The sequence below is a fragment of the Podarcis liolepis genome, assembly GCF_965112155.1.
Source record: "Podarcis liolepis genome assembly, chromosome: 6".
In the NCBI taxonomy this organism is placed as follows: Eukaryota; Metazoa; Chordata; class Lepidosauria; order Squamata; family Lacertidae; genus Podarcis; species Podarcis liolepis.
Window position 1 is genome coordinate 15,603,272 of NC_139559.1, and position 23,078 is coordinate 15,626,349.

General features: G+C 44.0%; 1 long non-coding RNA gene across 1 annotated transcript in view; it reads right to left on the reverse strand.

Annotated features, from left to right (window-relative positions):
* Positions 1-22,259, reverse strand: part of LOC310709121 — a 128,819-nt gene extending 106,560 nt beyond the window's left edge. The window contains exon 1 of the long non-coding RNA XR_014527314.1: positions 22,236-22,259. This is a non-coding gene — a long non-coding RNA (uncharacterized lncRNA). The remainder of the gene's footprint in view (positions 1-22,235) is intronic.
* Between the last annotated feature and the right edge of the window lie 819 nt (positions 22,260-23,078).

The following is a 23,078-nucleotide window of genomic DNA, read 5'->3' on the forward strand; positions in this document are numbered from 1 at the left end:
TGGAAGCTTGCAGAATTGTGATTGTTATGGAGAAAGAGTAGATAGGGTGAACGCCCCACAAAGTAGAAGGACTTGACGGTCACCCAGTGAAGACAACCAGAAATAAGGTCCAGTCACATCTCTACTTTTTTCACTGCACACATAGAATTAAAGTGTACAACAAGTGGCAACCATCACTCCTAGTCTGGATGGCTTTTAAAAGAGGATTAGACAAATCCATTGAGGATAGGCCTTTCCATGGTATTAGCCAGGTGAAATAATCGTAACAAATATGGGATACAAGGGACAGGACAAGAGGTAGGGGTTGACTGTTATCGTTCCTACGAACCTTTAGAAAAGATGGTTGAGGATTTCACTTGTTCTGCATCTGGTAGTGGACTGAACGGATTCACATCACCCAAACTAATGTGCACTTATTCTTCCGATTCTGCAATTTTCTCAGTTTTGCAACTCAGCTTTAAAATGTGTATTTTATGCTAAAATGGATATGAGATGCATGTTTTGCCATAAACTGTATATAAAATGTGCGTTTTTATGCTGAGAGGCACTGATTGCTCTTTCCATACAGTTAAATACAAGACAGATATCCATTGATAGATAGATGGGCAAAATAAGTCCAAATTTCATGCATATTTTTAAAAAATGCAGAGTAATGCAGAAATGGGATGAAAAAGGCTTATGAATCAACACATGTAAAACTGACGTGGAATAAAAATAGCTGTTGTTAATGATACAAAATGTCCTATACAGTGAAAGTGCCAAAGCTGAGAAGGGGTGGACAGTTTTACCACTAAGAAAACAATCCAGAAAATGTCAATGGCAGCAGCAGGGGGGGGGGGATACAAGAAAGAGGGCACTGCAGGGAGGGAGGAAACTTTGTGCTAAATATTAGGCTTTCAAAGGGGGGAAATGCTTTTCTTGGCATGTGGATCAAACTAAAGGCAAAAATTTGAAATGATGTATTTATACCATTTTTTTTTATTTAGGGCATTTTATTGCTTCCTCCTCCCATGTCTTCAGCCCAAAGGGACTCCCAGTACATCTTCTGTATAAGGAAATAAAACAGTTAAGGAGTAGATCAGAATAGAAGCAGCAGAGCAGAAGCACATTCAGAATCAGAGGTGGGAGTAGTGGAAGTTGCCAGGAAGTACGATCTACCCTAACTGGAAGTGGCTTCAGATTTTCAGGAAAAGGTCTGCTTCCAGTGCTACCTGGAGATGTCAGGGTTTGAAGTTGGATCCTTGTGCATAAGAACAACATATAAAGAGAGCTGAGAAGCTGGAAGAAAGGAAATATATTTTAGCTGATGAATAAAAAACCCCGGTGGAGCTGTGGTCTAAACCACTGAGCCTCTTGGGCTTGCCGATCAGAAGGTTGGCGGTTCGAATCCCAGTGATGGGGTGAGCTCCCGTTGCTCAGTCCCTGCTCCTGCCAACCTAGCAGTTTGAAAGCACCCCAAAAAGTGCAAGTAGATAAATAAGTACCTCTCTGGTGGGAACGTAAATGGCATTTCGGTGCGCTGCTCTGGTTTTGGTGTTCCGTTGCGCCAGAAGCAGCTTAGTCATGTTGGCCACATGACCGGGGAAAAATGTCTGTGGACAAACGCTGGCTCCCTCAGCCTGTAAAGCGAGATGAGCGCCATAACCCCAGAGTCGTTCATGACTGGACTTAACTGTCAGGGGTCCTTTACCTGTACCTTTTTTATATAGAAAAAACCCCACACCAGACTCAGGACTCTGTGGAGAACATTTGCAAGTCAGGGCACCATCACCAAAAAAAACCCCGCCATCTCGCCTCTGAACACAGGAGGAACCAAATAAAGTCCTCCAAGGATGATCTTAATTTGCAGGCAGATTCATGTGGCAGAAGGTGATCCTATTTATTTAGGTACCAAAAATAACACATAAAAGTTACTTACTCAACCAATCACTTCACTCTGCAGGAGAAGACAGGAGATACAGGAACTGAGTCTTCTTTGTGGTGGCACCTACCTTTTGGAGCTACCTCCAAGTACATATCTACCAGGTGCCAGCTCTTTTGTCTTTCTTGTATGGGGGGGAGGGATTTCTATTGAAGACCTTTCCTTTTCAACGAGAATTTTAAGTGGAGCTCTTTATTCCGGTCTGCATTTGTACTGCATTTGAATACTTTTTATTACACACAAAAGTGTTTTTAATTGTTTTAACTGATTTCAAGTATGTTTCAAATGTGAAAGTGGTTTTGGGGGAATTTTAATGGTTATAATTGTTTTCATACATGGCATCGTGTAACTGTTTTTACTGCTGATGTTTTTGCTTCGAGATACTTTATTGGAAATGATTCCTAAACAGAAACAAACAAATAATAAAATGAGTATACTGCTTTTCAGCCATAATGGTTCTCAAACCAGATGGTGATAATGCAGCAATAACAAATGACAACAATTAGAACAACCATGAATTAAAGCCCACAAGCAGTTATTACGAAAAGAAAGAGAAATGATAGACTATAGAGAAAGATATGTTTATTGAATGCATGAGGGGGACAGAGAAGGTATGGCTGCTGGCCACGCCCTTCCCACAAGAACTCCATCATCATTTGATGTGCCTATACAGTATACCACTTTCTTTCACAAGTGCCCTCAAAGCTGTTTATCTATATCTATGTGTAGATATAATTTATATCTTTACTAATCACAGAACACAATGAAAATAACAACACCAGCACCATCAATACAAAGCAAAACAGACTCAAGGTTCAAAGACCACCCAACCACCTAAAGCTAGGAAACACAAGTGAACTTCCATCACATCAGTGATCTTCCAACCACAGGCAACAAGTTGACATTCTGCCAGGCTGCACCACATCTGGAGATGCCCCACAGCCTGAGGTGACTTCTTGCCAGGCTTCCTCTGCTCCTTCAAGATAGGGGGTGGGCTGAGGCCCATCCCAGTGAACATTGAGGGAGCAGGCTGTAGAGACCTCAGCCCCATTGTGTTTGCAATCCTGCTTCCAAAACAGCTGTCCGTGCATCCAGAAGAAGGGTGGTCCAGAAGAAGTGGGCCACCACTACAGTTTGGTCCTTCCTCTCCAATGTCTCCATACTTATCCATCATTCCAGAGAGTAAAGATGGACCTCAGCTCCGAGCTACTGTTTTCAGTAGAAGCTCCATGTTCTCAAGAAGGTGTGGTTTAGCCCTCATGAATACAGACACCTGTCAGGACCAACCACAGACCAGTAAAGACCTTGGCACAGAGCAGGACAAAGCTGTGGCCCACCAGATGCTGTTGGACTCCAGTTCCCATCAGCCTCCCTCCTTCCCTAGCTAGCCTGACCAATAATCATGGAGGGTGGGAGTCCAGCAAGATCTAGAGGACTACATGTCTTCCCTTTCTTTCCTTGCACAATACTTATGCCAAGCTCACTAGGTGTTTGAAAAAAACCCCACCTTAAGGCCAGGACTGCGCAGAGCTGGTGGTTTCAAACCCGATCTTCTGTATACAAAGGTCAAGCGGGTTGCCTGTTTGCCTCCCAAGCCGGCTGCAGGAATGTCCCAGGAGAGAACAAGCACGAGGTTTGCAAAGGCAAGTTGCTTCCTGAGTTAAATGGGCTTCTGGTTGTAAAGGGGATCAGATAAGCCAAACCAGTAGCCAGTACTATCATTAAACTACTTGCGTAGCAGCTTGATGGCTCCGTGAACATTTCAACCTGTGTGGCTGTTTCCCGAAATTCTCCTGCTCCTGAGATAGAGCCTTTTGCGAAAGGCACAGGGTTGATGCACAGATGTACCTGGTCAGTCGGTGGAAGGTCCTGGAGATGTTTTTCACAGGCTTTCCTTTGCTATACACTGGTGCGAATACAGATATTTTTGTGTGTGTAGCTGAAGCATGTTGTAACATGCCGTTTCATGTAACTAGATACATGAAACATAGACCAACACTTCCAACCACTGCACAAATTTCCTCCTTTCACTGCTGCTGTGATCCCACGCCAGTTTCAGAGTCTTCCCTAGTCTCCCAGAATACCAAGCTTTCCAGTCCAGATAACCAGCGCGGTGTAAAAATTAAGGTCTTCATCCCCTAATGGGCAACAGTGAGTGGGGCCAGAGGCAATAGTGGAGTGAAGTGTTGAATGTAATTGTTACCTTAGTAGAGTAAGGTCATTTCTACACACCCTTGTACACCCCTCTCTAACGTCCATTGAAGCAAGCCAGGAGCATTATCGGAGTTCTAGGACTCATTCTGGCCAGGAAAAAAACAGTTATGGAGGTTAGGGGGCAGAGGTAGTAAGGGGTGTGGCCTGGAGAAGCGGTGTGACACAAGGTTCTCCATCCTTGGCCTTGTCCATTGAAGACTGGGGATGGATCTACACACAGGAAAACAAAACAAAAAGTTAGAAATTAAATTGCTATAACAAAATAAAAAATCTCTATGTAAAAATTGCAAAGAAATTTTCTTTGCTCTCCGGCGCCATCTGGTGCTGCATGTTTATAACGCATCCAAAGCATTGTTTTTTGACTAATGTAGCGGAGTCCCTTCCAAGCAATGAAGCCTTCTTGTGCAGGGGGTTTATCTGAAGAAATGTGACTATATTGTAACCTCACCAGCCTCCTGTTTTTGGAGGGGGTCGGAAGGGGGATGTCCACCTACATGCTTGTTGATTTGCAAACTAGCTCATCCACCCCTTCTGAGAAACCCAGCATGGCCCTTCTGAATACATTAATCAAACAGCTGAAGAGCAACAACATTGGCTCATTCTGCTGCTAGCCATGTCTGCCATGATTTCCCGTAGAAGTCGTAGATATTTGTCGCTGACATTGAACATTCCCTTGGGGGGAGTTGCTGCCCCTGTCCAGAGTGATCCTCATCAACAAGCTGCCTTCAACTCCTGGCATTGCCCGGCTGCTATTTTATTATTCTGTTTCGTTTTATTTAAAACATTTCTTCTTCGCTCATCGCTGCACAGCAGGTTACAACTCAAACCATTTTAAATTCACAAGCAATTACAAAACTATTTAATATTGTGCTTTCATGTTGCAAAGCACCCTGGGACCTTAGGGCAAAGGGTGGGTGATTATTATTATTTTGAATAATAAAAACAGGGCATATAAGGACCACTCCAGAAGTCCTTATCATTCTGCATTCATTATTATTTGTGCAGAGACATACACAACCCCACTTTCAATACTTTTTTGTGTGCCTGCAATGGTATGGGGTGGTCATACTGAGAGCCAGTGTGGTGTAGTGGTTAAGAGCTGTAGACTCATAATCAGGTGAACCAGGTTCGCATCTCCGCTCCTCCACCTGCAACTGCTGGGTGACCTTGGGCTAGTCACACTTCTTTGAAGTCTCTCAGCCTCACTCACCTGACAGAGTGTTTGTTGTGGGGGAGGAAGGGAAAGGAGAATGTTAGCCGCTTTGAGACTCCTTCGGGTAGTGATAAAGTGGGATATCAAATCCAAACTCTTCCTCCTCCTCCTCTTTTTCTTTTTCTTCTTCTTCATCCCCCTTCATTTTCAACCTGTACTGCTTCATTTTCAAGCAGTCATGCTCCTTCATTTTCAGCCAATACATATCCACTGAAATTCTGTAACTTTTCATGCCGCTGATGTTCTGTCATTGTCGTTGTTTTGTCCTGCTTTTGTTGCGATCTCCAGACAGCAATAATGGGGAAGCATTGCACAACTAATAAAGCAGAATAAACCCGCCGCCAACGCACTACTGTTGGGCCAAGAAGATGTGGCAGAATACCTCTGTCCCCAGCTGAAAAACTCCAGTACCGGCATCAGCTTCCACTCAGATCTTGGGTGAATAACCAGATCCTTCAGATGCCATCTGAAACTCGAAAGAGCAGAGGAGTTCCGAAACTGGGGTGGCACCATTGAGAACGTTCTCCACCTTATTGCCCCTTATCAGGGGTGCCAACTTGAATGCAATATTGAGGGGGCCCTCATAATCAGTCACAAGATGTACACCATTTAAATGGCAATGCCCGTCAACTTGGGGGAGGGGGGCTCAAATATTTTATTGAGGGGGCCAAAGGGACCTCAGTCCCTAAGAGTTGGCTCCTATATCCCATACTGAGGGTTTCAGCTGAGTGTGGTACAGGCAAGATACACTTCCTGGTAAAACTTAATAAATCTTAACAACAGAATGTGCTCATTCAGGTTTCCTGGGCCCCATTTGTATAGGGCTATGCAAGTCGGTCGTGTGTAATGTTCCTGGGATTTTGAGGGGGAAGCCACGACTGTTTAAAGTGTTTAAAATACAGCTTTCAATCCATTCTGCTGATGGGTCTTTAGCAGATTTGTGCAGTTTATTCATGGCCTACCATGTCTTCCATTCATCAAGTGACGTTAGGTATTTACATTTTATTTTAGGATTAGATGACTAAAATACCTGACATGATAGCATGGAGGAAAAATGAAAAATGTTTCATGTGTCTTCTCTATCTCAGTAGCTCATATAACTTGACGTTGATCATTGTGCAATACTATTACACTTTAAAAACAAAACAAATCACATACAGTGGTACCTCGGGTTAAGTACTTAATTCGTTCCGGAGGTCCGTACTTAACCTGAAACTTTTCTTAACCTGAGATACCACTTTAGTTTCTGGGTTAATGGAGTCTGTAACCTGAAGCGTATGTAACCTGAAGTGTATGTAACCTGAGGTACCACTATATATAGGTGTAGGCTTGCCATACGTCAGGAAAATTCTTGACATGTCCTGGTTTTCGGGTGTAAAAATGTCATCAGGGAGAATTTTTGCTGAATTGGCAAAATGTCAGGGAAAACCCGGATGTATGGCAATGAGATGGAAAAAGTGGCGGAAACAGCTCACTATTATTGGTTTCCTAAAAAGGTTTCCTAAAAAATGTTTCCTTAAAAAAACCACAACTATTGTGGTTTCCTAACAATTCCTTAAAATTCCTTTTAAAATCTCAATAACTTTGTGGGTGCCAGAAATTCTACATTTTGAAATATGGCAACCCTATATGGGTTTTTTGTTTCTTTTTTAAGGGAGACACTCTCAACATCTCATTTGCCCCTCCTTCCCTCACAGCCCATATATTAGCCCAGTGGTTTTCAACCGGTGTGCTATGGCACCCTGGGGTGCCTTGAATGATGGTCAGGGGTGCCGCGGGCAACACCGGCCTCTGCCCCTCTTTCCTTCCCTCCCTCCTCTGATGCCCTCTTGCGTCTCTGCCTCCCAAAGCCTTGCATGGCTGTTTGTTACAGCAGCCCCAGCTACAAGCTCCCTAGGTGAATGGTGCCTCTGGGGCTGGCCAGAGTGTGCTTCCCAGGCCCCTGTGGGGCAGTGTGAGGAGGCACCTCTCTTTGGGGCAGGGGGCTGCCCAGAGGACTCCCAAGTGGAGAGGAAAGGAGGCTGAGGGAACACTCCACAAGGGTGTTTGAAAAGGGGTGAGGGGCTGCCAGCTCTGCAGGCAAAGGGGTGACATAACTGGGCTCCTGAGCCCCACAGGGGTGCCGCAGAAAGACTGTAGATGGTCAAGGGAGCCGTGGACCCAAAAAGGTTGAAAACCTCTGTATTGCTAAGGACTGAAAACCATTGCTAAGGATTTCATAACAGCCCCGCTGGGCAAGCCCAGAGAAATCCATTCAGTCTTGAATGGCATTTTTAGCCATCACCAGGTAGATGGATTTGAGAGCTTGCAAAGCCAGCATGAAGACATCAGCCCTCCCCATTGCTTCACCCAAGAAATGTGGCATTCTGAGCAAGGTACATTGCCTCTGAACACAGATCAGCCTTAGCTACCAGGGTGCATAACATTGATATGCCTGCCTGTATGCTGTAAAAGGGACCCCTTGGTTAGAAAGGCTTATCCTTCTGTGTTTTTAAACTCCAGAGTTTTAAAAATTAGGAACGCCACGATATTTTTGTATAGGTGGCTCAGTGTCTTAAAAATAGCAAGGTTATGTGAGTGATCTGTTCTGATCTTGCTTTAGCGGAGCTGAAATGCTTCCCTCATTCTTTGCTATGGAACACTGTGTAACTGAGAGAAGTTTGTGGGTTACACAACCAACCGTCAAGCAAGTTATTGTTTCTCAGAAATAATTGTATTAGCTCTCGCTTTGATTTAGTGTGGCTGTGACATACTGTTTGGATCGAATACTGTTATCCTTTGAAAGGGCTTCGTCTGAAGCAATCTGCCCCCCCCCCCCCCGCACAACCATTTCCATTTAACTGAATTCCTGGTCTTTTTACATTTACACGTGGTGCCTCTGAAACGGTTGCAAAATTCGACAGCCAGAAGAGGGCAGCAATTCCTCTAATAAAAACCAACTGGAGAGTTTCTTTGCAACAAATTGTGAAGAGGTGCGCAGCACATGCACTGGGATTGTGGTAAAGGAGGAGGCAAGAAATGGCTGGAAGAAGTGGGGGTTGTGTGCGTTTGTGTGTTTGTGAGGAGCGGGAGAGAGAGAGAGAGAAGGCCTGTCATGTTCAATTTACACTGTATCATTAAAGCCAAGGGCATTGCAGTAGCTCAGCCTATCTGTCCATTTTGATAAAATGATGTTAAGCATCTGCTCTTGGTTTCATATCGAAATTGCACCCAACTTTAATAAATGGACATGTTGGAAACTTTCCCCTCTCTTTCAGTCAGGGCATTCTCATTCAGGGCTTTTGCAAAGGGCAAATTGTCCAGTTGCCTGATTCTTAGGCTCCACCCCCACTTCTCTTTGTGGTGCCATTTCTAGGCACAGATGTGTGACTTCCAGGCACAGGGCTGAGCGGGGTTGTTTATCGTCCCAGCGCTTCCCCCCGGAAAACCTGCTGTTTGCCACTGAATCAGAGCAAATGCCAACCAGGTTTTTTTGCAGATTCGCCTTGGTTCCGATACATAGAATCATCGAATTGTTGAGTTGAAAGGGACCCCAAGGTCCCTTTAGTAGGGTAGGCAAACTAAGGCCCGGGGGCCGGATCCGGCCGAATCACCTTCTAAACCCGGCCCGCAGATGGTCCAGGAATCAGCGTGTTTTTACATGAGTAGAATGTGTGCTTTTATTTAAAATGCATCTCTGGGTTATTTGTGGGGCATTAGAATTCGTTCATTCCCCACCCCAAATATAGTCCGGCCCCCCAAAAGGTCTGAGGAACAGTGGACTGGCCCCTGGCTGTAAAAGTTTGCTGACTCCTGCTCTAGTCCAACCCCCTGCAATGCAGGAATCTCAGTATGGTAAACAATGGGCGAGGAAAGTGGTGGGACAAACAAAACAAAACTCAGCTCAGACCCATGCCTAGAAATTATGGGACACACAGGAGTGTGGATGAGCCCCCAGTTTTTGGTTCTTTGCTGCTTTTCAACCAGGAGCCATAGAGCTCCAAACCCTTTCCCTTGGTAGCCACTATGCTACCTAACTGCCACTGAAGAAATCCTGTTGAACGCTTTAAACAGTTCTGGATTAGCCAATAGGCAGACTAAGTGCTTAGGGCAACAGCAAAGTAGGGGCATCCAAAAATGAGATTTTTGTTGTTGTTTTTTAAAAAAGAATTTGGCACTTGTCCAGCTCTGGGCACCACAGTTTAAGAAGGATATGGGCAAGCTGGAATGTGTGCAGAGGAGGGAGGCTGGAAACCAAGCCTTATGAGGAACGGTTGAAGGGGCTGGAAATGTTTAGCCTGGAAAAGAGGAAACAGAGAGGAGACATGATAGTCATCTTTGAATACTGTCACATGGAAGATGAAGGAAGCTTTCTTTCTTCTGCTCTGAAGGCTAAGGCCTGGACCAATGGTTTCAAGTTACAAGGAATGAGATTTCAACCAAACATCAGGAAGAACTTTCTGATGGTAAGAGTTGTTCACCAGTGAGATGGACCCCCACGAGAGGTGGTGGACTCTCCTTCCTTGGGGGTTTTTAAGCTGAGTTTGGATGGCCACCTGACAGGGATGTTATGGGGAGATTCCTGCATTACAGGAGGTTGAACTTAGATGACCCTAGGGGACCCGTCCAACTTGACCATTCTATGAAGTCATGTGCTTCAACTGAAAGAGTTGGGTGGGCCCTTATTGCTGTTATTACGTTTTTATTTGGTTTTTTGAAGCTGCTATTATTTTTGTTATTTGGGGTTTTGTTTTGTTTTGTTTTTTAAAAAAGGAATGGGGAGGGGAAAGAAAAGAAAAACCATCAGAGCAGCTGCTCCTCCACTAGCCGAGAGATGGGGCCAGGCTGGTCCTTTCCCCTGTATTCTTTCTGGGAGACAGAGAGCACAGCCTCACAGTGGCCTCCTCCAGTTACCTGGTTGAGACCAGCTGGGCTCACCTGCAACACCTCCCTGATAAACAGAGAAAAACCTTCCTGGGAATTATTGACTTAAGCATGAGGATAATACAGTGCAATGTACAAAACTGCAAAGGACTTTGCGGAGCAGCAGCAGTGAGAAATCCAAGCTATTTTAGCAACTGGAATTTGCACGTCTCACCCCTCGGAGTTCCTTTTTGTACTTCACAGCCAAAGTGTGATGATAATGTTTCATACTTAGCATTCATAAAGCTCATTTTAAGAGTTTAAAGCACTTCCCACGTCTTGGTAAGGACCAAACTGCATTTTACGTTTCTGACTTTTTTTTAAAAGCTACCTAAATACAGCCTAATTTGTTTGGGGAGGAAGTAGGAAGGTTGGGAGTGTTTAATCATTGCTTCCCATGTCTTTGTTCTGATATAAATCCCACCCCCACCTCCTGCCAACACTGTAAGTATGGCCTGAGTTTTCGTCCAGAGTAAGACCTGCTGAGAAAGGAGTAAAGGAGTAAAGTCTCTAGACCAGAGGTCAGCAACCTAAGGCCCATGGGCCAAGATACAGATTTGCATACAACACAAAACACGCACATTTTATGAAAACGTGTGTCCTCTTTTGCAAGTAGGGGGAAAGGCCCATTCCACATCAGTGTACAGAAAATATTACTGTCACTCCTGATGTGACGTATCTGAACTTTCCTCACTTTCCAGCAGCGGTGTAGCTAGCCATTTGGGTGCCTGGGGTGGGATGCTGTGGGGTGGGGTGCTGTGGGGCAGAATGAGGTGCCGTGGGGCGGGGTGAGGTGCCCGTGGGGTGTGACGGGGTAGGGAGTGTCTGAATCCCAGTGCCTGAGCCCAGTTCCACTCCAGCACAACTGCAGGCTTGTGTTGCTTTTTGAGCAGCGCAGAGCCTGCAGGGAGTCCGCCTGCTGCCTCCCCCTCAGCTGTAGAGCGAGCAGTGCCCAAGCCACTGCATCACTCCCAGTGCGTCACTCCCAGTGCCACCCCTGTGTGGCGTTCAGCCCCTCCACACTACGCCTCTGCTTTCCAGGTTACTCATAAATAAGCTTATGTATCTGATACCAATGAATGTTAAGTTGTACAATCTATATAATTCATGTAAATTAATTAAATCTGCATAAAGGTACTTAATCTGCTCTCCCAAACACAGGGAGGGGCACCCACTTTATTTGATATCAGCTATATTTGGTATTTGAAATGTAATAGTATTAAGTATTGGTGTTTGGTAGCTGACGTGTAATGCGATTTCAGTATTTGACAGCAATCGACAGATGGTTCACAATAATATTTAGTATGTGACAGCTGAGTGCTTCTAAGATTTCATTTTCGATGCCAGCTGAAATGAAAACTACCAAGAGATGCAGGAAGGCTAAAGCGCTCAGGCTGGATGGCATTATGGCGAGTTTCAAATGTTTGGCAATAGATGCCTTGGTTTTACCAAAAACCCAAATAAGTCATGTAGTGCTATGAGAGGGAATCTTACTGATTCTTTCCTTGCCCATCAGCATCAAAACCTTTGTGTGGGATCGCTGTGCCCGCAGGGAGGTGCAGGAGGGCATTGGCATCACATTGCTAATGCCAGCTGCCGAGCTGGGGTTGGATCTCCACATGCATCGGGCAAAGGGAAGGGGTTGTTGTCTCCTGCAGGTTAACCTGAACCACCTTCCCCAACCAAGTCCCTCCAGAAGTAGTTGGGCTCTAACTCCCTTCAGCCCCAGCCAGCATTCATGACTCCACACTGGAGAGGGAACGAGGCAGAGAGAATGGCACCAAAGCACAGAGAGGGAGAAAGCCTCAGGACTGCAATACCTTGAGGACCACCTCTCCCCTTAGGAACCAACCCAACCATCATCTGAGGCCCTTCGAAGTTTGTCTCCTCCATGAGGATGATGGCACAGGAATGGGCCTTTTCTGCAGTGGCTCCCAGCTTGTGGAATGCTGTTCCCAGGCAGGCTCACTTGGCTCCTTCACTACATATCTTTAGGGGCCAGGTGAAAATGTTCTTCTGTAACCTTGGCTGATTAAATAATATATGGCCTTTTAGCTATGTTTGTGGGAGGAATGTTATTGGTGGTGGCGGTGGTTGTTGTTGCTGCTATGATACATAGGTAAAGGGACCCCTGACCATTAGGTCCAGTCATGACCGACTCTGGGGTTGTGGCGCTCATCTTGCTTTATTGGCCGAGGGAGCCGGTGTACAGCTTCCGGGTCATGTGGCCAGCATGACTAAGCCACTTCTGGTGAACCAGAGCAGCACACAGAAACGGCGTTTACCTTCCCGCTGGAGCAGTACCTATTTATCTACTTGCACTTTGATGTGCTTTTGAACTGCTAGGTTGGCAGGAGCAGGGACCGAGCAACGGGAGCTCACCCCGTTGTGGGGATTTGAACCGCCGACCTACTGATCGGCAAGTCCTAGGCTCTGTGGTTTAACCCAAAGCACCACCCACGTCCCTTATTATGGAGTGTTACATCACTCCATATCTCCCTAAAAGGCACTCTCTGTGTCGCTCGCTAGGATACATATTTTGTGCTTTTATGATGTCCTCTTTGGGGGAAGGCCAGTATATTGAATGAATGAATGAATGAATGATAAAACTCCCTAGGCATCCCAGACTGTACTGGAGGCCAGAGCGTCCACAATCCCTTCCCCACTGTTAAAGCCCAGGGAAATGATACCTGCTACTTTGAAGAATTATTTCTCCAGCATCCACCCAGGCAACCCCACCTGCCAGCCAGCAGCAAGGAAAAATGCAGTCTCAACATGCCCTGCAGATCAGGACTTGAGATGCACATATATGTGTGTGTGTGTGTGTGTGTGTGTGTGTGTGTGTGTGTGTGTGTGTATTAAGTAGAGGAGGGAAAGCTGTAAGGAAATAGTGTCCAAATGGAGCGACTTCACTTTCCTCTGGGGTAATTTCATCCCTTCTGCAACTGTGTACCTCCAGGGCCCCCTTGGGCTATTCGAGGGAGTTGGAGCTGAAGTTCCCCACCCTCCCTCCTGAATCCCGCCCCCCCACCTCCAACACACTTAACTCACAACCAGCTACAAGGCTGTCAGTCACATTCATATTTGGTGCCTCCAGCAACAAAGCAACGGGGAGGTGGGGGAATGGCTGGAGCTGGGGAGGGAAGAAGAGATTTAACATTCCTTTGGAAAGCATCAGACGGTGCCTTGTAATTAACTGCAACAGTCACTTTGGGTTTTCTTAAGCAAATGAGGCAGGGGAAGGATGGGGGAGATTGGATTGTTGTCCCCCCAGGGAAGAGGAGACACTCATCTCGCCAGGCACCAAGCGCTGGAAGGCGACTTTTCTACCTGGGCAGGCAGCTGAAAGGGAGAAACGCTGTTGCCTTAGGGTAGAAATCGAGGGGTTTGCTTTTAGGTTTTCAGGTTTTTCAGAAGAGTTGGACCACGGATAGTGTAGAAGGCTGGATTACCCAGTACTGGATTACCCAAGCATGTATTTAGGGCCCCAGCAAAACAGGGACCACAAAGAGAGAGAGAGAGGGAGAGGGAGAGGGAGAGGGAGAGGGAGAGGGAGAGGGAGAGAACTTTTGGAAAGATTTTTCTTTTAAGCACTGAAGCATCAAAATAGTCATCACGAGAAAAATCAGAACTTTGTTAGACTTCCTTCCACTCCACGCTCTCTCCACATTTCTTTTTCTGTTCTCTTTTCATTACTTACTCCCACGTAAGCCAGGTAACATTCTACTAACGTAGATCAAAATAATGCAAGGAAATCACATCCTGCCATGTGTTGCACATGGTATGCATACATGTACATTTCAGCATAAATGATACATATCTGGCAGATATATGACCAACTAGAACTGCTTTTTTATGCATATGTAATTTTATTTATGTTAGCTTGTTTTGAGATTTTAAACTTCGCAATTGGTGATGTTATCCTGATATTTGTCATTGACCACAATAAAATGACTATACGTGTGTGTGTGGTTTGATCATGTTTATATTTTAAATTGCATACAGAGAAGGGGGCACCATCATTTATTATTATTATTATTATTATTATTATTATTATTATTATTATTATTAGTGCTTTTTTCTAAAAAAAATGTTTAGGGGTACTCTCATTTTGACTCAGAATCACCATTTTATAGTTCAAATCGGGGAAAATAAATACAGTAAATGGACAAATGGACAAAGATTCACAAAATGTATAGAGGTATGCGTACCCCTGCATCCCCCCAGAAAAAGCACTGAATAATAATAATAATAATAATAATAATAATAATAATAATAATATACCACCCTTCATCAAAAGATCTCAGGATGGTTCACAGAATAAAATGCAAGATAAAAGACATTAAATAATTAAAACACTAACCCCCCTTCCCACAGATGCATTTGAAAGGCTTTAGATTATTAATCAGCTGAAGACCTGTTTGAAGAGGGATTTTTTTGCCTGGCACCTAAAAATATATAATGAAGGTGCCAGATGAACCTCCCTGGGGAGAGCATTCCACAAACGGGGAGCCACTTCAAAGAAGGCCCATTCTCGTGCTGCCACCCTCTGGACCTCACTGCACACAAAAAAGGACCTCTTTTCAGTGTTTAGGGTCTCTAAAGCTCTTAATCCAGTTCTGAGCTTTACATATTGTGCATCATTGTCTTCCTCCTTCTCCAGACAACCTGCATTTTCAGCCTCCATCCCAATTTGGTTGCACAAAGTTGTGCAGAAGTTAGACTGTGTCCAGTCTTTACTAAGCATTTGTTCTGATTTAATGATGCAATGGTTGCACAACAAAGCAATTTGTCCCAATATGCTTATGGGGTGTTTGCACATCTTCCCATTAACCATGTGTTCATGCCACACTTTTCAGTGTATTTCCCAACTGCAAAAAAGTCTGTTGTTTTTTTTTTTGTTTCTTTTGAAATGTGGATTTGTGGCACTATGGTGAGAGATCGCTTTAACCCACTTCCATTGCACCTACCAAAAGTTCCAGTATATCTTTCTGCCACCCTGAGCTCCTTGGGGAGGAAGAGGCAAGATATAAATTCAACGAATAAAATTACCCCCCCCCCAAAAAAAAATTGCTGTAGACGCACAGTCACCCAAGCATGCCACACTGCAGCGCTGAAATGAGTATCCACAAACATTTATAGAATCATAGTATCATAGAATCATAGAATCATAGAGTTGGAAGAGACCACAAGGGCCATCGAGTCCAACCCCCTGCCAAGCAGGAAACACCATCAGAGAACTCCTGACATATGGTTGTCAAGCCTCTGCTTAAAGACCTCCAAAGAAGGAGACTCCACCACACTCCTTCGCAGCAAATTCCACTGTGATATTCACTAACGCTTCCATTTTCAACTTTGGGTGTGAAATTTTAACCTAAAAATTGGACTGCTCCATAACAAAAAGCAGTTATTCAAGAAGAAATCATGCTTTCCTTGCTCCCTGCCCCCGGTTCAGGCAACTTGCTGCAAGCATTGCTGCTTTACACCAAACAGAATACAGCAGGATCGCATTTTATGTGCAATTAAGCCAGTGTGGTGTAGTGGTTAAGAGCGGTAGACTCGTCTCCGCTCCTCCACATGCAGCTGCTGGGTGACCTTGGGCCAGTCACACTTCTCTCAGCCCCACTCACCTCACAGAGTGTTTGTTGTGGGGGAGGAAGGGAAAGGAGATTGTTAGCCGCTTTGAGACTCCTTCAGGTAGTGAAAAAGTGGGATATCAAATCCAAACTCCTCCTCCTCCTCCTCCTCCTCCTCCTCCTCCTCCTCCTCCTCCTCCTCCTCCTCCTCTTCTTCTTCTTCTTCTTCTTCTTCTTCTTCTTCTTCTTCTTCTTCTTCTTCTAATTTGCACAATTTCAACCTAGTATGGTTGAAAACTGTCTGGTTGAAATTAAATGCACAAATTAAAGGCACACAGGCTGCCATGAAAAGAGCTTTTAAGCTTTGCACCTTGCTTACTGAGCAAGTCCTGCTCTTGCAGAGTATCATGACATCTTGTAGGAACTCGTACCAACCAACATTTTCCTGATGAAAATAGGGATAATAATAATAATAATAATAATAATAATAATACTTTGTCCATCTGACTGCGTTGTCCCAGCCACCCTCCCAACACGTAAAAACATAATAAAATATTAAACATTTAAAAACGTCTCCATACAGGACTGCCTTCAGATGTCTTTTAAAGGTTGTATAGTTACTTATCTCCTTGGTTCGAGGGTCACATAACTCCATACCCTTTAACATTTCTCCGATGATGTCCTAAGGAAAAGCAGGACATTCTGGGATCAAATCAGAAACCAGGATGGCACCACAAAGAACTCATAACCCACCTACTCTCAGCAGCCAGAAGCTGCTGTCAGGACTAAGCATGGACCAATGGTACCAAATAGTATGGGAAACAGCCCTACTAGAAAAATTAACCAATAAACTGAAACTGACACAGGGACAAATAGAAGAAGACACCTTCACCCCAGTATGGCTCCCCTTTATCACATACACAGCCCAAGAAGACAATGACAAAAATCCACCAATGGCATACAAATCAATATGGCTAACCTAATCAATATGGCTAACCTAATCCAAAACACCCACCCACCCACCCCACTCACACATGAAAACAAAGACCACCACAGCCAACCACAAATGAGCAACCACACCCTAGGCCAACCCCAACCTCTCTCACCACCAAAGGAACACAAGTGAACAGTAAAGAACCTGCACAAACAACGCTGACACCAAACCCTACATATAGTAAATAAAATAGAAACATTGCCACCCGACCCCACCCACACCCATCTTCCCCCCTCCACCTCTTTCCCCCTTTTATTCCCAATGTCTCAACAAATGAAACTGATTTGTAAAAATGTTACCTGGAAAAAATATATATACGAGAGAGAGACATTGCACACACTTTTGTAAATCAAGAAAATCTTTAATAATAAATAATAATAAATAAATAGAAACCAGGGTGGCTCCTGTAAATCCAGGACTGTCCCTGGAAAACAGGGTATGGGAACTTGGACAGCCCTGTGTGGTCTTGTGAGGCCATATCAGAGCCGGGCCATCTCAGAGTGTGTCAGGCCGAACTTGCCCCGTAACCAAGGACTTGCTTAGGGCTGCTAAGGCTCTCTGGCTCCAGAAGGTAGAGATGCTTGCTCAGGATCAGCTCGAGTTTATGTGGTTTTGCACACATGCACCACCCCTGGCATGTAACCCTCGCACAAGATAGGATTGTAGTGTCCTGGGAATCTGTGGACTATGCTTCATTCCTGGACGCCCATGTTAAGAATTCCAATACTAGGCGAGATAAGTAACATTACCTTCTCCAGTTCTCAGGAAGGACCAGCGTGGCATGCATGCCTGACCCTGTATCCCTGCGAACATTATGCAAAGTATGAGAATCGCTTGGTTTTTTTTTGTTCATAAAAACCACACAGATTAGCTATCCTCACCCCACCCTAACTCATTTTAAGTTTCCTCTGTGTGTAACTTCAGAGCCATTTTCCTCCCTCAGCTTGAGGGCGCATACCATGAAGAATATACGACAGGAAAAATCAAACGCTGTCTCTTTTATTTAGAAACCCTGGACAGGGGCCTGAATGAGGCTGCATCACACAGCTCAAGTTCCCCTTTAGCTTCAGGCCTCTATTTTTACTCATGCATTATTATTATTTTTAAAAAAACTATATCAGTTTCTTACAATTTAGGTGCCTCTGAGTAATTAAATTGCCAATTTGTGGCCTAACATCTTCATAAAACAGGTGGGACTTCAACTGCTGACAAAAATGGTTTTATGTGTTTACATAGGCTTTAAATAACGGCTTAATTATGGGGCCTGCTTCCTGTTATATAAACAGCAAGCAACATTATCCTATAAACTGTAGGCTCTGCTAGAGAAGGATACAAATGAGATCAGATTCTTTACAGATGACACAAATTCAAGGAGAATATTGTATCAGTTGCTGCGTCAATGTTCTCGGGGTAAGCGTTCCTTAAAAGTGACACCATATATATATATATATATATAACCCCCCCCTTAAAGTCCACACTTGGGCACTCTTGTCAGATTTTTGGCTGATTTATCTCACAGCTGTCCACAAACGTTGCATGGGCTTCTCCAGGCGCTACCAGAACTTTTGTTTGTGAAGCTCAGGAACGTGCTATTTAGAACTGAGACAATTCCCTCTGTGGACCCCTGGGAACCGCCAAGAAGGCCCTATTGAGTGCCGAAATGTTATGGAGCGAGAAGGAAGAACTTGTCATGGAGCTGTCCTTCTTAGTGGCAGCCCTGTGTCAAAAGTACCATCTAATATTGTCTCCAGGCTACTTTACTGGGAAACAACATCACTGCCATTATCGACTCATATCATAGTTTTATTTTACTTAACATTGGTAAACAGTGGGTACAGTCCAAAGCCCATCAGTCAAAGATCCGGATTATTATCATTCATTTATTTTGCTTCTTCATAAAGATGTTTACAAGTTTGAATGAATTGTATTATTGATTAATAGCGCGTACATACCATTATTTCTGTAAACCACTTTGAGGGTTTTTTGTGTTTTTCTGCACTCAAGCAGTGTATAGATTTTATGAAATAAAGAAATACATACATACATTGAAAGCACACACCCTCCCAAGAATTGTGGAAACTGTAGTTTTTTAAGGTTGCTGGGAATTGCAAAACTACAGTTCCCAGGATTCTTTTATGGGGGGGGGGCATGGGGACATGATTTAAATATATGGTGTGTATGTAGCCATTATGCCCCTTGACATGCTTGTCTCTGCCCCATAAACTTCCTTTCCCTTTTTATTACTGCGGTCCCTTTGTTGAGGTTACATGTTCTCTGAAAGCTGTTTGTTTCCATCGGGCGTCCTTCTTTTGTGCAACATGATACGCCTGCCTCAGCCATTCCCCAAATCGGCTCAACATATGTCATCAGTTGTACGTTGCTGCCCCTTTTATTTAAGATGCGTTTTGGTAGCATATGTGAGACTCGGGTTGCCGCAGATTCTCCAGGGAAAGGAAGGGAACACAAGGCAATTAGCAGGAGCAATCCCCAGACCTCTCTGTTAAACCTCGATAGGAAGTACAAAGACTTATGTCACAGGCATGGAAACAATTAAGGTCAACAAGTAATCGTGGAAAAGGAAACTCTAAAAAACAAGAACATGGTAAATGACCTAGTAAACACTCCCCACCCGGACTTAATATACATGGCATCTGGGGTTCACATGTATAATTTAGCCAGCTTTTCTCCTCCCTCCCCACTCCTCCCTGGATAATGACTTCCTTTTGCAATTTCCTGGAGGAAGCTGTTGGAGCGTTCTTATAGCGATAAAATAGGCCACGGTGTTTCTTCATTTTGAGTCAAAAGAAGTTTGCCGATCCGCTCATTAAGGAATGCAGGACACCCTTGTTCTTCCCCCTCCCCAATTTTCTTTGAAAAGGGAAGCATCCCTTACGAGATTTCCGTCAACCAATAAAGCTATTTTGGAAAGAAAGAAAAACAACACACAACAGTGTCTCTTATGGATAATTTAGCTGGGATACTTGAATTAGGCTGTGCACCTTGCGTATTAGAAAAAGGGTTATTTCATAAGAGGTTGATCATAAAAATATAACGCAATGCAAACGTTAAAAATGCCACTTCAGTAACACTAACTGAAAGGTGTATTTGCTTACTTTCTTTGCCTCAGATTTCAAAACGATATCTTGAATCCTGAACAGCATTTGAAATATCTAGGTGTGCATATAATGTGATTTCCTCTTTCCTATTTAGATTTGTAAGCCTAAAGGCTGGGGGTGAGTTCGAACATGTTTCCCCAACCTAGCGCCCTCCAGATCTTTGAGAATAGGACTCCCATCAGCCTCAGTCAACATGATGAGGAAGACAGATTAAAGCACAAAATATCTTCCAAGTCAACATACTCTCCAAAATTAATGTCTATTTTTTTCTGATAATAAAACTGAAATCCATTTGAAGCAATGCTGGTCAAACAATCACACACCAGCCAATACACTTTGACTTGAAGTCAATGTAGGTTAATGATACCTTGTCTAAATTTGTATGTAAGTGGATTATTCTGATGACATCGAGAGAGGTCGGATAGGCATTGGGGCTGCCACTTTCAACAGTCACATTTCAAAGGCATGGAATGATCTCTAAAGAAAGCACCAGGAAATCATACTCAGAAATCTGAATCCAGAGTTTGGACCCAGCTGGAGAATGCACAGGAAGACCTGTGTTTTAATTTACAATCAAAACTACTGGTCTGGTTATTTTCCCTTCTATAGTTTTACAAGACACCATGAAGGAATGTTGGAGTCATAACTCAGGATTGGACCTTGGAGGAGTATTCAGAATTAATGGTATCTAGAGTGTGGAAATAGTCCAGGCGACAAAGGAGAAATCTGAGTGACAGCAAGAGGATTGCAGTGGAATATGTCTGGATCTGAGATGCAGTGGGAATCTGGATGCAGGAGTTTTACTTTGTGCCTCAGATTGAGATGTGGAGGGATGGGGCTGCCATTTTGAAATTTTGCCTAAGGCTTCAGAATGACTAACCCTGATGCAGTGACAATCTCCAGGCTGATCATCTTGTCCTAATTTATTGCCCCATGTCCATCTAGTGCTGAGAAAATTTTAAGTCTCTATGGACTGGTGTTTTTGTTTTAGCAAGTGCATTCTACAACATGCTGTAGACACACAAAATAAGTGGATTAGTGGTGGATTTATACTGGACCGTCCACACGTTGTTCCACTTTATTAACTGTTTTTCCTAAAAATTATGGGATTATTGCTTTCTGGAGAGGAACTCTTGCACTACAGTGTAACGAAAGAAGGACAAAACAACAAACAGAACATTTGTGGTATGAAAAGTTATGGGATTTCAGCAGGAAGTTACATGATATGGGACATGCACTGGCTGTAAACAGTTACATCCACCCTTAATATTTTGCAGGTGCAAATCGTTTTGAAGGTGAGATCACCTATGGCTGCCCTGATACCACCAGGAGCACAAATGATCATGAATGCACATTGAAAAGGATGTTTGGAGGGGTCCTGTGTGATTTGCTGGAAAAAAGAAAGAGGGGGAAAGTCTTCATTCAGAGAGTATAACGAATTTCCCTTTTGTGTACCATGTCTACCCCATCACAATCACCATGCTGCAAAAACCCGTCCATGCGATGCCACGAATACATCTGAAGCCCCTGTCACTTGTTTCCACTGCAGGCAAGATGCTTCTGGAGGCAGCACTCAGAGCGGTATGTAACTCGAGGCTAGATCTGTCGTACGGTGAATGTAACACACAGTGACATCTGTCACAGCTTTTCTTCGATAAGCCTATCACGATTGCTCTGACCAGAGAGGAAGACATCTGAAGCCAGTAACAGAATAAATGCAAATGATACTTTGAGTACAGTACAGTCCCAAAATAACCATGCATTGCTTAGATGTTCAAGTGTGTTTCTGTATAGGATATATTTATCCTTTAATGCATTATTATTTTAAACACAAGTGTCCCTCTGACATCCTAGAATGGGATTTTATTATCAGAAAAAATCTGGAATTTTGTGATAAGAGCTGTTGGGTAAAGCTGCATGAATGTATTTAAATTACATTCTTTTTCCCCCTGTAGCACAGTCTTGTGGTAAGGACTTTTGCAGATTTATGTTTTGCTGACACCCTCCCCATCCCCGGCAAAGTATGGCTGTAACTTTCTTTGAACTGCTATGGGGGTCTTCCCATCTGTGTTAAAAATCAGAAGAAATTAAGAGGACTCATCTCTCTGTGTGTAGCACTGCCCAGTTCTACAGAAAGTTGTGCCTCTCAAAAGGGCTTTGACCATTCGCTGAGGTTAGGAATATTTGTCCAAATGCACTTAACTGGGATGTTTGATTTTCATTGTGCAATTTAGATTCAGAATTTTGCATATCTCCCTCATTTCCCCAATAGGGTAGGCCTCTGCAATTTGTGACACACCAAGTTTCCTGCCTTGTTATCATCCATGACATGAATGATCGCCTGCCCCATCTGACACACACTGAGGTTTTTTCCATTTGGTCAGACGTTTAAGCAGAGGTTGGATGGCCATCAGTCATGTACTATCTAGTTGAGATTCCTGCATTGCAGGGATTGGACTAGATGACTCTCAGGTTCCTTTCCAGTTCTACAATTCTATGATTCTAACTCAAAGTGTGAGCTGTCTTGGAGAGGGCCTCTTATGGGACCACAAGTCTGCAACTCTGATGCTGCTGTCAGAAGCAGCTTGAAGCAGACTCAAGGGATATTCACCTTCTCTTAGTCTCTGCTCAGATTACAGCCTCCTCCTCCTGCATTTCCAGGGGTGCCATTGAGCACAAGCCGCACTGGGCAGAATTAACAGAAAGGCCCCCAAATACAGCAGGGCTGGCTTGCCCCATTCTGGAGGAAGTGAAGCTGTACACATTGCCATCTAAAGAGCCCAGACCCTCCACGTGTCCCTATTTTCCAGGGACAGTCCCAGATTTACAGAAGCCATCCCAGTTCTGATTTGACCCTGGAATGTCCCATTTTTCCTTAGGACGTCCCTATTTTCATTGGAGAAATGTTGTAGAGTATGTAGTTATGTGACCCCTGAGCCAAGGAGATAAGTATACAACCTTCAAAAGACATCTGAAGTCAGCCTTGTACAGGGAAGTTTTTTAAAAAAATGTTTACTGTTTTATTATGTTTTTATATTTGTTGGAAGCTGCCCAGACTGGCTGGGGCAACTCTGTCAGATGGGCAGTATATAAATAACTACTACTACTACTACTACTACTACTACTACTACTACTACTACAT